The sequence below is a fragment of the Trachypithecus francoisi genome, unplaced genomic scaffold (assembly GCF_009764315.1).
Source record: "Trachypithecus francoisi isolate TF-2019V2 unplaced genomic scaffold, Tfra_2.0 Lachesis_group3, whole genome shotgun sequence".
Classification (NCBI taxonomy): Eukaryota; Metazoa; Chordata; class Mammalia; order Primates; family Cercopithecidae; genus Trachypithecus; species Trachypithecus francoisi.
In genome coordinates, this window is record NW_022681468.1 from 48917229 (window position 1) to 48932901 (window position 15673).

Sequence of the window (15673 nt, forward strand, 5' to 3'; positions counted from 1 at the left end):
AAGAATCCCAAAGAAGATCCCCTAGTTGCTGAAGGAAGATGGGGGTGTTCAATTGATTCAGGTGGGTGGATGCAAATGAGAAGGGGGAGGACACCGAAATTATTCTACACAATCAGAGGAGGAAAGAGATCAAGAGAAAAACTGGTGGGAGGCAGGGAGGACAGGAGAGAAGGAGACAACCAAGGTGGAGATTTTGATGAAGTGTTGTGTAGTGCAGTGTTTGATATATTTTCTTCTCCATCTTTCCAGAAACAGCCTGGAAAACCAACATTACCAAATAGTGCTTTAGGAGTTCCATTGAGGTGGGGGGAAATGAAATTTGAGGAGGGGTTCAGTCTTGGGGAAGTGTTTGTGCATGATCTAAAGGCAGGAGCAAGAACTGCCCGGCGTGCTAAGCCTGATCTGGCCAACGCGATATGATTGGTGAAGAGTGAGGGACAGCACCCCGCTTGGGTCTACTATTGTTATGGCCAAGGTCATTTTAGAGTGTCAGGGCCACTCTCCAGGCGAGTTATGGGGAGAGACCACAAAGAACCTGGAGAGAGCATTTTTCATCCACCTCTGCTACTCTGCTAGTGATCTGAGAACAAAAGGCCCTCCCAGCCTAAAAGCAGGAATTGAGTGGGGCTCAGTGAAAGTGTTTGTTTTGATAAGAAGCTATTTTAAAGTCACCATATGTTTGGTTGGATGGTGACACATGGCTGTAAGTGCAATTTGGACCCAGATACTAGCTTAGTCAGTGGTTCTGTACATGTGGGCCCTGGTCCATAAACAACGATGTCACTTGGGAACTTGATAGAAATGTCAACTCTCAGATGCCAACCAAATGTGCCAAACCAGACACTTGAGAGGTAGGGCCCAGTGACGTTGTAAAACAAGTCCCCTTGGTGATCCTGATACATCCTGACATTTGAGAATAACTGGATTATGCAACAATTCTCAATGTTTGGTATCTGAACCCTCAGTAGGGCTTGTCAAACAGAGTCCCAAAATCTCTGGCACAGACACCAGAGATTTTGACTGTGTAAGCCTGGGGTGAGCTTGGCACCCTTTGTTTAATAAGCTCTGCAGTAATTCTTGTTCCCGTCTAAGTTTGGGAACCACTAGAGCAACAGATTAAGAAGAAACTGAGTCCATAGCCTGAAATTATGAGCCAGTGTGGCTGACAAATTAAACCACTTACTGAAACAATAGAGACCTTCCAGGATAAGTAAAGGAGCTTAATTAATGTTCCCAATTAATACAGGGTGTCCTGCAGCTCATGGAGAGGAAGCTTTGGAGATTGTACCCAGGGAAGAATTCTTCATCTTTAAGCTCAAAGCTTGACCCCAGAGAATTCAAGTAGTTATGGAATAAATGAGGCCCCAGGGAGTGACCCAGAGCCTAATTCATACCTCACAGGGCAGCGGCTGTGGTCCCAAGTGTCCAGTGCAGATAGGGCAGGGCACCCTGCTTCTCCAGGCAGGATCTAGAGTTCAAGAGAAGTCCTTAGAATCACCCACGAGTTAGGAGGTTGGCACAAATGCAGATTCAGTTTCCTGAGTCCCTCTCAGGCCTGCTGAATCCATTTGTAGGATTGGTGAGCAAGAATCTAAATTCCTACTATGTGCCTTAGCTGTCTGTCATACACGTTCCAATTTCAGAATCATTGATCACTGAGTGTGGTTAGCATCACTTACACTTTGGTGAAAGGCAAGGACTGTCCATGCAGTTCCAGGGTCAAAAGCTTGTGGGCCAGGCGCAGTGGCTCACGGCTGTAATCCCAGCACTTTGGGAGGCCGAGGCAGGTGGATCATGAGGTCAGGAGCTCAAGACCAGCCTGACCAACATGGTGAAACCCTGTCTCTACTAAAAATACAAAAATTAGCTGGGTGTGGTGGTGTGTGCTTGTAATCCCAGCTACTCAGGAGACCGAGGCATGAGAATCACTTGAACCCAGGAGGCGGAGGTTGCAGTGAGCCAAGACTGTGCCACTGCACTCCAGCCTGGGCAACAGGAGAAAAAAAAAAAAAAAAAAAAAAAAAGCTTGTCACCTGGAGGGAGAAGCAAGGAAGATCCATCTCTCACATTTCTACCTTGGGAAGGGCAGAGGGTCCTTGGTTGTGAGTGAGGCCATTTAAAAATTAGTTTCCATGTGTAGGCAAAGCACATAATACTTGAGATATGCACTATGTAGTATTTAAATATATTAAGTATAATATAGCACCATGGTAAGAGTGCTTGTCTTGTATTTAAAATATTCCCAAGAGTGATGGGAAAGAAAGAAAATGCCTTGCCAGCAAGACACCATAAAATTTCCTGGGGAAATTGCTTTGATATAGCTATAATATAAGATTTCCCATAATATTTAATTTCCTCATTTCTTGTTCTTTTTTGTGAATCCCATTTTCCTTAGAGTGTCCAGTTGAAAAATTCCTTAAGTAATAATTAAAAAGAAGTCAGCAGGTGCATGTTTTGGAGACAGTAAGGAAGGGGTGCAGTTAGGAAGGTTGGAAAGTCTGTGTTCCATTCTGCAGGGGAGCGTGCAGGAGGAAGAGAAGCCCAGGCTGAGGGGTCAGGAGGGGTTACCAGGGAAAGGAGGGTGAGCCCAATCCCTGAGGCCTCCAGAAGTGTCCAACAGGAGAACGTGTCCAAGCGTCCTGTTACTATTCTCACTGAGTCCCTCTCAAAAACTGAACTGCCCACTCATCAACTTGAATGTTTTTCACCAGTTAACCCAGTCTAACAACAGGTTTTGGAGTATACATGCTTGTGATTTAGAAGTAACCAGACACTTTACATCTTTCCCTAAATATTTGCATGTCTACTTCTATAGCATAGATTTGTAGTATCTTTAAAACACTTTTCTCCCAAGTGCAGCCTCATTAGAAGTCAACCGGCCTTCTGACTAGCATTTCAGACTCTGATTATTATACCAAAATCCATTAAACACATAAGGTCTCTTATTGGAACCTCCAATTAAACCTCAAGTCTCATAAAAGAGAATGAAGTGATTATAGGAAAGTGATCTAATACTATGCGAAGCGTTGGGAATGATAATGCTGGGAATGCATGCGGTGCCTTTTGCCGAAGGAGCTAAAATTAACAACCAATTTTTTCCAATTCAAAATGATATAGAAAGGAAAATGTAAATGAAACGACTCGGAGTAAATTCAATATAAAGCTTTCGTTCAAGGTAAACTCATGGGTTAGTTAGTACTAAACAAGTTAATTGCTCCTGGTGAGCCCCAGGGATTGGCTCACTTTCCCTTCCCTAGTACCCCCTTCTGACTTCATAACTTGTTCCTTTTAGCCGGAGAGGGCCTTTTGTTCTCAGGTCACTGGTAGAGTAGCAGAGGTGGTTGAAAGACGCCATCTCTCTGGGTTCTTTGTGGCCTCTTCCTATAACTCACCTGGAGAGTGGCCCTGACACTTTAAAATGACCTTGGTCATAACAATAATAGACCCAAGTGGAGTGCTGTCCTTCACTCTTTGCTCATTATGTCACGTTGTCCAATTCAGGCTTAGCACATCATCTCCTAAACTTTGTTTAGCGGGGGAGGTTTTGATTCTTTTTGTTAATTATCTGACCTTGCATACGTCCAAGTTTTTCTACTGTGAACGGGAATAAGTGTAACTGCCTTACCTAACCCTTGGATATATTGGGTGTAAATGTTTTATGCAATACCGGAGAATCATCATCATCATCACAGTAGAAACCAAGGTATGGCTGTTCCTTCATTTTTAGGTTTCTAGAGTTTGTGGTGCATTCAGGGGAATCAACACTGTAGTACACTGGCCAGTATCCATGTACAGTAGGGCAATGGTTCTCACACTAAACTATACCTGAGGACCAACTGGGGATCCTGTTAAAATACAGATTCTTGGGACCTGCCCGCAGAGATCTTAGTTCAATGATTTTGAATTGGGCTCAAGAAATCCAGCAATTATGTGCAGACATTGTTAAAGGCACTAGGGTGATGGAAGTGAACAAAGAGACAAAAATCCTTTAATGGTCTATCTACATTTGTAACAGACCTCCACGTGATGCTGAGGCCATTAGCTGTACTCTCCCAAGGGCCACACCTTGGAAGTAGCACATGTCAACTACTGACAAGATCTACCCTCTGCTATGCCAGTGGAAACTTCATCACATTTCCAAACTCTGATTCTCCTTCTTTTCCACTGGGACCTACTTCTTGGCCATAATCTTCAGGAATTAGTTTTTACATTCAGGAACAATGGTTCATTGGGGTCCTTCTCAGCAAGTTCATTTACTCCCTTGCTTTTTCATTCCAGTATCACACATTATTAGCACTGGGTTCCCACAGGACCTCCTTAGTATCAGAGTCTTTAAGGAGGGTCAGGGAACATCACTTGTTCCAGAGACTTTGGTAACGGAATCATCAAGAAGATGTCTAGATCTTTTTTTTTTTTTTTTTTTTTTTTTGAGACGGAGTCTCGCTCTGTCGCCCGGGCTGGAGTGCAGTGGCCGGATCTTAGCTCACTGCAAACTCCGCCTCCCGAGTTTATGCCATTCTCCTGCCTCAGCCTCCTGAGTAGCTGGGACTACAGGCGCCCGCCACCTCGCCCGGCTAGTTTTTTGTATTTTTTTAGTAGAGATGGGGTTTCACCATGTTAGCCAGGATGGTCTCGATCTCCTGACCTCGTGATCCGCCCGTCTCGGCCTCCCAAAGTGCTGGGATTACAGGCTTGAGCCACTGCGCCCGGCCAAGACGTCTAGATTTGACTTTCAAGGATCAGAAGACAATTAACTTGATGAGTTCCAACCTAAACCACGAGCTTACCCTTCAGGAAAATTAGCCTTATACTGAACTTACTCCAAGTCATTTCATTTACATTTTCCCTTCTATACCATTTTGAGTTGAGGAAAAATTCACTTCTGTTAACGGCCCACACATCCTGTGGAATGAAGGCTTCATCCTAAAATGCAGTTGATTAATTTCACTAAGTCCTTTGATGCATCAATACTGAAGATGTGTTGGAAACTTAGCTGACCCGGACCAACAGAGCATATGAAGTATAGCTTCACAAGGGCATTGGCTTATTTTTTTTTTTTTAAATCACTTTTTACGTGCAATATCTACCTTGAAAAAGATGTATTAGTAAAAGAGCTGAATTATAAAAATTCTTTTCACTCCAGCAAACCTCAAATGCCCAAAGCTGACAACAGATGACTCAGTGAGTAAAATAAAGGTAGAACAAGGCAACAAGGGCAAGTAAGACTTTAAGTGAGTGAAGGAAATGAAGAACTACAAAAATACCGAATAGACTTCAGGTTTATTGAAAAATGTATCTAGGGAGATTGCTTAAGTTATATTTCATTTAGTCCATATTTTGTTTATTTATGTCCTGCCTCCTTCCTAAAAAGGATTGGAAGCTGCTTATTTATTTTCTGTATCTGGTGTGAGATAACATTTTAAAGAAAAGATCACCATTTCATTCTTCATCTCCTTCCTCACAAGTTCTCCAACCGTTAAAAAATTTCAAACAGGATAAGGAAAGGACATTACTTCTCTTATGATAAGTTTTCCCATATCCAGAAAAATCTGCCATTTTAATAACTATTTTTTATCAATCTTAGAGATCCTCCCAGCTCCAAATAAACTGGGTCTGTATATAAACATTATGTTCGTAGTTGATGGCAGTGAAATTGCACAACGAAGCATCTTGCTTTATTTCTATTTTTAAAAGTAAATGGGAAACTTTAAAAAAGAAGTCTCCCGTTTTTGAAAACAAGTTTCCTTTTCCATGTCCTTCTAGGCCTTGGCCTCGTGCATACACATTTTCCATACATGCACTTCTCGTGTGCAATCGCTTCACTCAACATTGTATTGGAGGCATTTTGCCCACATTGTTATGCATTTTAACTTTGAAAATGTAAATTGCCATTTTTAATGGCTACATAATTGTCCATAGAGTTGCTGTATCATTAGAATACAGGAAAAGGAAGGGAGATATTTGAGCAGATGGCCACGACACAGTTCAGGAAATGAGTCACATCGCTGTTGTTTACAGTGTGCTGCAGCACTTCATATTCCAGGGAGAGAGGTCTGGCCCCGAAGAGTTGATTACTGTGAGGGCTTATTTATCTGAAATGCATAAGATGGAAGCTGTCCTGGTCTCAAATTTGTTTTGAAGCCACTCTTTATTCATTTCCTGTATTAATATCCTTCAAAGGACAACACGTTCTGCAAAAAGCAGAGTGAACACCTGAAATGAAACAGCTCACCCCTGCGTTCTGCACAGTGGCTGGGCTGGTAGGTGTGAGGGCTGGGGGCCTCCTGATGCCCCAGTGCTCTCTCTCTCTCTCACACACACACCACCACCAGCACTTCAGTGGAGTTACAGTGTACAAGGCATATAGAATATGAGGCAGCAGCAGAGTGTAGTGGCCACGAGCATGTAGTCTGGAACCAGACCTTGATACTCATGTTCTTGCACCTTAGCCTTTAGCATCTGTAAAAATGAGGTGATAATAATCACTTAAAGTCTTACTTGTCCTTGTTGCTTTGTTCTACCTTTATTTTACTCGCTGAGTCATTTGTTGTCAGCTTTGGGCACTCGAGGTTTGCTGGAGTGAAATTGATTTTTTATAATTCAGCTCTGTTTACTAATAGATCTTTTTAAAGGTAGATATTGCACATAAACAGTGGTTTAAAAAAGAGGATAATAATATCCTCACCCTATGGAGTGAGGATAATGCTTACTCCATAGGGTTATGGTGGGGATTGAATAAGGTAATATCCATAAACGTAAAGAACAGGATTTAGCATATGGTAAGCGCCATGTCAGTGCTTATTATATTATCTTGCCACTCACTTCTTTTTTTTTTTTTTTTTTGAGATGGAGTCTCGCCCTGTCACCCAGGCTTGAGTGCAATGGCGTGATGTTAGCTCACTGCAACCTCCACCTCCGGGGTTCAAGCAATTCTCCTGCCTCAGTCTCTCAAGTAGCTTGGACTACAGGCATGCGCCACCACGCCCAGCTAATTTTTGTATTTTTAGTAGAGATGGGGTTTCACCATGTTGACCAGGCTGGTCTTGAACTCCTGACCTCAAGTGATCCACTCGCCTCAGCCTCCCAGAGTGCTGGGATTACAGGCGTGAGCCACTGCACTTGGCCTCCACTCACTTTTAAGGACAACAGAGCAGAGATCCAACTGCCAGGACAATAACTGGGCATTACCACCCCTTTGATAATAGGAAAGAATAAACTTCCCTGTGCCATCCTGACCACTTCTATCTGTATCCCATAGAGAGAAAAATGACACTTATTTTACAGGAATTTTAACCCAAGGACAATACTTGAGACCCTGTGTGTATATTTTAAGCCCACAACTAAAGAACCACTCCTGGAAGTTTAAGCCTTGGTTCCGACTTCAAGCACATAGTGTGAGTGATACTATTTAGTTAGTACAAAATTCTCTCACCACCATTACTGGCTACAATTCATTCATCACCTACCACCTGCCAGGACTCTCTTTCATATAAGTACACCTAGCCCTCACAACAACCTTATAAGGTAGGTATTGTTGTTATTATTATTCCCATTTTATATTTAATAGATGTGGGAACTTGCAGCCAGAAAGATAAAGTGATTTGCCTAAGGCCTAGTGGACCCAGAATTAGAATTTAAATTCGGATCTGGTTAACTCTCAAGTCTATTCTTTTCCCACTGCGCCCACTCCTGTTTACTGTGATCTTTGTACAAAGAGGACTTGAGCCTTGGGGGCTTGCACTGCTGATTAAGTAAACTGGCTAATGCCTACAGCTGCTGTGCTGAACAGTTCAGTGCTTCCCACACGTGTCCTGGGCTCCATGCCAGCCCTACAAACCCCCCTGCCTCCTGACACCCACATTCGCTCTTCAGACTCAGCATCTATGCTCCTGACCCTGGCCTGGATTGGATCCTCCACCCTGCTCATGAAAAGAGTAGTGTGAATTTGACATCGAGACAATCAGATAAAGCTGGCTGGTTCTGGTGCTACCTGTCGGCTACCTCCTCCTCTATTCCCATGTCTGGCGACCTTCTGTTTCACCTCAACTGCTCTATCCACTCTTTACCCGCTTCCTGCTGAGTAGGCATTGAGGTTATACAGGAGATGATGGAGAACCCCGTCTCTTTTCCCTTCCCCCCTACCTGGCACTGGGCATGAGAATCGCTGATTACACTCCTGGAAATGAGGGGGCGCACACCTCCCTTGGGATGGAGAAGAGTGAACTGAGGTGCAGAGGCCTCACTCACGCTGAGCTGCTGTTTGGAACATCAGGCAGAAGGGGCTCACGCTCCAAGCCCACACTGAGATCCAAGCATCATCATGAACTGATGTTAGGAGTTCTATTGCCTCACACCTCCCTGGCCCCCAAAGATTCAGCTTTTGCAACCCTATCTCCTCGTACATCAGAACGTGACCTTATTTGGGAACAGGAAAGAGGTAATTGGTTAAGACGAGGTCGTAGTGGAGTGGCCTTTAATTCAATATGACTTGTGTCTTTATACAAAAGGGCAAATGGGCCGGGCGTGGTGGCTCACGCCTGTAATCCCAGCACTTCGGGAGGCCGAGGCGGGCGGAACACGACGTCAAGAGATAGAGACCATCCTGGCTAACACGGTGAAACCCTGTCTGTACTAAAAATACAAAAAGTTAGCCGGGCGTGGCGGCCACCTGTAATCCCAGCTACTCGGGAGGCTGAGGCAGGAGAATGGCGTGAACCCAGGAGGCAGAGCTTGCAGTGAGCAGAGATCGCGACACTGAACTCCAGCCTGGGCGACAGAGTGAGACTCCGTCTCAAAAAATAAAAACAAAACAAAAAGCGGCAAATGGACACAGACATGCTCACCGAATGCCTTCATGTGAAGATGAAAGATCTGGATGATACGTCTACAGGCCGAGGGCTATCTGACTGCCAGCAAGCCACCAGAAGCTAGGGGAGGGCACAGGACAGATGCCTCCTCACGGCCCTCAGAAGGAGCCAACTCTGTTGACGCCTCAAGTTGAACTTCTAGCCTCCAGAACTGGGAGAGAATAGCTTTCAGTTGTGTGAGCCACCCGGTTTGTGGTATTTGTCCCAGCAGCCCTAGGAAACTGCTAAGCTGGAGAGATGCTCAAAGGAGTCATGAAAGTGTCTCAGCTCTGGGGTGAGGTAGGGAGAAAATCGAGTCAAGGTTGTGGAAGTGCCTTCTGGATGGGCTGAGGGAGCCTGGTTCATGGACCGGCCCCAAACCCTAGCTGGGGTTCTTCAGAGGGAGTTCGAGACCAGAAACAGCTCACCCTCATCAAATGCCCAATGCCACAGGCAGTCTCTTGTGCCTGCCTGGGGGCACGGGAAAAAGTGAGATTTTAAGCCTAGCATCACCTTCATGGTAGGGAGTCATTACAGCTTTCATGGACCTCAGGCACTTTGGTTTTTCTGGGCTTCTTCCTGCATTTAAAAAAATAGTTAAATTATTTTATGACTTCGTTGGTGTAAAGACAATTATAATCTCTGCTGGATCAATAACTATATATTTGTTATTATTATATTCATTTTTCTTCTGATTTTAAAAGAAACTAAAATTGAAACATTTTTTGTTGCACCTATTGTGCCTACGAGATAAGTTGGCCCTGCCCCACAGATAAAATGAGAGAACCATCAGGGATGCAAGCAAGAAAAAAAAAAAAAAAAAGAAGAAGACCTTTGCTGGGTGGTACTGCCACCAGGAAACTGAGTCTTAAAAAGAACTTTGAGTGAGTATGTTATATTAAGCTCTTTCTCCATCCTTTAAAAGCTCTGCAATTGCTACACAGGTTGCAATCTGTGTCAAAAGGTCCATAGTTGCCTTAAATTTTTCCTTTACCTCAGGATGAACCAAAAACATAAATACTTCCAGGTATAGAGAACCATGCTACATATTGGCTGTCACCACCTGCAAGCGTGTGACCATAAATCCACACCCCTTCTGCTAGGGCAGCTGTTGTACATTGTCACAACCCTACATAAAACATCCCCCTATGTACTGTATTATTGGCCTTTCTGATTTACTGTATATACAGTCTGCGAGTTAAATACCAACAGAAGCACCGAAAATATATTCTATTGCAGTCCCTGTTTGAAAACTGCGTTGCCCAAATAATGTCTGCTCATTCATCATTTTCTTCCCAATATCTGAGTGTCATTCTCTGAAATACATCCCTACAGCCGTGCCCTGTGAAACACCAGCCCAGAGAAGGGGAAGCAGAATCTCCAGCTTCGAGGCCTAGACATTTAAAAAGGGAGGCTGTTCCAAAAATGAGACTAAACAATTCAAACAGTTGGTATCTGGCTTCCTTTTAAGGGACTTTTACTGGATTCCCTTAATGTAATACTGGAATCCTTCTTCCTTTTATGCACACCTCCTAGCAATAGGAGTAGCGATAACAAATTGAATATATAAACCCACACAAATGATTCTCCCTAGAATTCATTAGGAAGTGTTCTTGTTTACAGAATTCCAATTGATTTCTGTGAGGGATCCAGCAGCATAGATTTCTACTTAGTGACAATCCACTGGAACACACAAATCCAGACGTAAAACTGATTCCCATGTGATATAGTTTGGATCTGTGTCCCTGCCCAAATCTCATGTTGAATTGTAATCCTGTGTCGGAGGTGGGACCTGGCGGAAGGTAACTGGATCTTGGAGGTGGGTTTCTCATGAATGGTTTCGCACCATGCCCCTTGTCTTGTCCTTGTGACAGTGAGTGAATTCTTGTGAGATCTGGTAGTTTAAAAGTGTGTGGCACCTCCCCACTTCTCTCTCTTGCTGCTCCAGCTATGTGACATGCCGCCTCCCCCTTCACCTTCACCATGATTTTAAGTTTCCTAAGGCCTCCCCAGAAGCTGAGCAGATACAGGCATCATGCTTCCTGTAAAGCCTGCTGAACCATGAGCCAATTCAACCTCTTTTTAAAATAAATTACCCAGTCTCAGGTATTTCTTTATAGCAATGCAGAACAGAAGAACAGACTAATATACCATTTTATAGGTTATCAATATGAGAATAGGAAGAGTGTAGCAGACATGTACTTGTTTCATAGACTCATCTAGGTTTGAATATCAGCTTTACAACAACTAGACAGACAGTTTTGAGTCCCTGATCCCTCACCTAAAAAATGAAGTCAATGCCAATGCAGGACAAGGTTGACTGGGAATTCAACCTCCATCCCCTCCTTTCTAACAGAACCCTAATTTTGTTGAGGTAACTACTCATCCAGGGCTGGCTTCATGAACATATGACAGGGCCTCATGCTCAGAAGGGCCCTGTGCTTGGGGAAATGCTCTGCTGTCACCATCTTGAAATGCTTAATAATTTTATCTTAGAAATTCTGGTTTGCAAGTAAGTCTGATGGGACAACACAGCACACAGGGAGCCGAGAAGATAAACATAATATGCACATCTGCTATCTTAGCCATCCCATTTGCTACCTCCATAACATACTTACCTTCTGCTTGCTTTCACGCTTGCTGGACGGCCGTCACTGTGGCTTCACTAGAATTCGATGATCATGTTCTGTATCAACATGCCTGCGGTTGAATAGGCAGGAGTACTGACAGCCCTGGGTGGCTATACTTTCCATTCCAATCATAACTTGCTTAGACACAGAAAGAAGGCAGTGGCATTCTAAGAAACACAAATGATCAAGGAAGCTTTTCATAGCCTTTCTTACTCATGTTACATCTTTGTGTTAGTCAAATACTTATGCTGAAAATGATGGAAGGGAAAGATAAGGCAATCCATGGTTCTTTTATTTCTTTAGGTCCTTCCTTACTCACAATGAGTAGCAATGTAGAGAGTGTTAGCAGAATGTGCACATATCAAGAAATGAAACAAAAATAGTTGAATTAGTTTTGTGCAATATTTCCCTGCTTGGTAAGAATGAAATACTTGTGTATGTATGAGCTACAAACTATGAATTATTTTATTTCACAGATTCACATAGGAATTAAGTTCCCTTATATATGCCAACCACAACCCTGGCTCCAAGTGTGGGAATGAGAGCACTGGGGTCATTTCATCCCACTTGCTGGTGATTAGTCCAGGACAGGCATGCCACTCAATTAGACCAATGAGAAGCTTGCTAGGGACTCCTGAGAAAGGTCTGTCTTCTGCTTCCAGAACCGACTCTCTTTATTCCATCTTTCTACAAAGTGAGGATGAAGCCAACATGCAGAGGAGGGTAGAGTCACAAATTCATTGACACACACACACACACACACACAAACTTATTAAAAGAATTTGTGGAAAAATAGAACTAAAGCTTCCAGACCAGGCAACCTAAACACTGGTCTCCTGCTGTGACTTCCAGGAATGCGAACCAACTATTTCATTGCTGCTAAATCCAGTTTAAGATGGATTTTCTGTAACTTGATGCTGAAAGCATATTGATAAATGTTTGTTGACTGAGTGGATGAATGAGTACAGCATTATAATCCCTGGCATTGGACTGGCCATGAAAAACTTTATGTGTCTTAAAGGAAGAGTCAATCTGACAGCTGAAGAATAAGGAAGAAGGCAGTGCAGGAAGGAAGGGGCACCCTGGTGCGTGCAGGGGTGAGAGGCTGACAAACATTAGGGGTCAGAGAGGAATATGGTCTAGAGATGCAAATGGTTCATGCAGGGAGAGCAGGGACCATGGAGTGGCTGCCCTGGATTTTCAAGGGTCTGGGATTTTCTCAAGGTCACCAGCATGATTAGTTGTAGGGGAACACCATGCTATGTTTAGAAGTGCTTGGAGTGGGCTGGGCGCGGTGGCTCACGCCTGTAATCCCAGCACTTTGGGAGGCCAAGGCGGTCAGATCATGAGGTCAGGAGATCGAGACCATCCTGGCTAACTCGGTGAAACTCCGTCTCTACTAAAAATACAAAAAAATTAGCCAGGTGTGGTGGCTGGCGCCTGTAGTCCCAGCTACTCAGGAGGCTGAGGCAGGAGAATGGTGTGAACCCGGGAGGCGGAGTTTGCAGTGAGCCGAGATCACACCACTGCACTCCAGCGTGGGCAACAGAGCAAGACCCTGTCTCACAAAAAAAAAAAAAAAAAAAAAAGAAAGTGCTTGGAGTGGTGAAGAGGTCTGCAGCCGCACAACCATGATAAGATCTTAGGAACTACCTCCTTATTTATACAAACGTGCTTTACTGAAATATTAATAGCTCAGTTTGGGTTTGAAACCGAGCTCTGCCTCTCACTAATGGTATAACCTAAGCAAGTTACTTTATCGTTCTGTTTCTTGGTTCCCTCAAAAGGAAAATGAAAAAGATATGAGCAGTACTTACCACCTCCTTTTCCATGAGCATAGTGAGGTCATCCAGCATTTGGCACCTGGCAGGAGTTGCATGAATGTTGCTTATTATTATATCTTTTGATTGCCTTACATGGTTCCTTGCAGGGGGAGATTTTTAAAATTTTATTTGGGAGTCCACCATCCCTACACCCTTCCCTCATCTTTTAATGTCTGGAGACTGCTGTCTGCAATTGTAAACCACTCTTTCACCTTCCTGATGTCCACATTACATGTAGCTTATTTTTGCCTTACTGATATTCAAGCTGAAGGAGGATGATGAAGAGGCTCTTGAGACCAAATTCAACACCAGCTAGTCAGCCTCTCTGACTATCCCCAACAGAGACGGGAGTGGCTCAATTCTACAACTTAGAGTTTGTAGAGGAAAAGCTAAAATCCACACAAGAAATACTTCTGTGGCTGATTTATAAGAATTTTTCAAGTAAATAAAGCATATTTGCACCATTTTCACCATATCATAGAGCACTGTCCATCGTGGTGATGTGTTTCCCCAGGCCATATTTGGGGACGTTTGGAATTACCTCCTGCAGACTCCTGCACTTCCTTGGCCACAGGAATCAGATACGGACCCTATTAGGGACAGCACGTTTTCTTTAGTTTATTCATTCATATTCATTTAATGCCTATAACATGCCAGGTACCATTTGGTGAGCTGCCTTACACAGTTATCTGCATTTTATATATTATGCATGATATAACAGATGATCTTACACATATGTACTTCTGCATTTCAAATAGCTCGAAGTAAACTACAGAGGGAATGTGCAATTTAAACCGCAAACTACTCTTAAAAAACTTTCCTTCAAAACTCCAACCAAGAATTGGATAGTTTGTAATTGCACTGATTTCTGACCCCTGGATTAGTCTCATCTTTCTGAAGTGGATGTAGAGATATAATTCCATTCAGCACATCATTACCACCAATATTTACAGCTTGCCTTTAAAAAGTAAACACATTGGAGAAACTAGAAAAATTCTCAACCACCAAGTCCCCAAATTTCCACAAATCTTTATATTAATGTGATAAAAGACATAAAAGTTCTTGGCTGTGGTTTCATACTAGAAGATGATTCAGATGTAGAACATCTGACAAAGATTTAAAAAATACTTTTTTAATGAATATGCAGATTAAGCAGGCTCAGTATGGACTAACAAAATCACATATGTTATCAATTATTTGAAACACACAGCACAAACAGCCAATAAACACAGGTAAAACCCCTCAGTGTTGCTGGTAAGATTATGGGGGTGGGGAGAGATTGTTTACAGCTGTTATGTTAATTAAGGATAAAATGGCTCCATCTGCTACTCCATCTCTCCACTGAGCTACCAACCCTTTTTGCTGCTTGGTTCTAAGTTGACACTGAGCTAGGGAGCCGACACCTAAGTCTCTGGCCTCAGTTGGTTTCCACGTTGAGTAGAACTTGGAGAGGAAGGTCTGGCAGGCTGAGTCACAGACTCTCATTTGAACACATCTCCATCACTCTTAGGCCTGAGATGGCGGTGGGTGGCATGGCAGGATTGCCTTCCCCCACGCAGATGTAGCTGTGGTTGTGGGTAAAAATCTGTGGAGTCATCTTGCTTTATTTTTCCACATAATTTGCATGTAGCACTAATCCCATGTAGTACACAGTGTAGCCACCAATAGTCAGCTTTGGTTGCAAGATCCTAGAAGAGTGGAGTTTCGGGTTTTTATCTGGTGTCTTTCTTAGGGTCCAAATCAGAGTCACTTTCTGCTAACTGCTGAGACATAGATTAGACCACAGACTGAATATGTTTTATAAAAAATGGGGGGCTTCTCATGCATCCAGCCTTTACATATGAGCAAGTGACACTCTGTAGCTTTCTCTATCAGCTCATGTTCCCTAATTATGGTAAAAATCATTCTGTCCAAGATGAAGGCGGGCATAAGAGTAGGGAAGATGTAAAATGCATTATATTCATTACCATACTTAAAGCCATTAGTATGTATCAAAAGTCTTTAATAAAATAAACATCCCATTGCTTTAAAAAGTCAGTGAAAAATCATATTATCCTCTCTTTTGTCTTTTCTTTTCTTTCTTTCTTTTTTTTTTTTTGAGGCGGAGTCTCGCTCTGTCGCCCGGACTGGAGTGCAGTGGCCGGATCTCAGCTCACTGCAAGCTCCGCCTCCCAGGTTTACGCCATTCTCCTGCCTCAGCCTCCCCAGTAGCTGGGACTACAGGCGCCTGCCACCTCGCCCGGCTAGTTTTTTTGTATTTTTAGTAGAGACGGGGTTTCACCGGGTTAGCCAGGATGGTCTCGATCTCCTGACCTCGTGATCCGCCCGTCTCGGCCTCCCAAAGTGCTGGGATTACAGGCTTGAGCCACCGCGC

The 15673-nt window shown here is 43.5% G+C and overlaps 1 protein-coding gene across 2 annotated transcripts in view; it reads right to left on the reverse strand.

The window, feature by feature from the left end:
• The window catches only part of TMEM260 (transmembrane protein 260), a 326427-nt gene that overhangs the window by 297493 nt on the left and 13261 nt on the right, over nucleotides 1-15673 (reverse strand). The gene's annotated exons all lie outside the window — the stretch shown is intronic.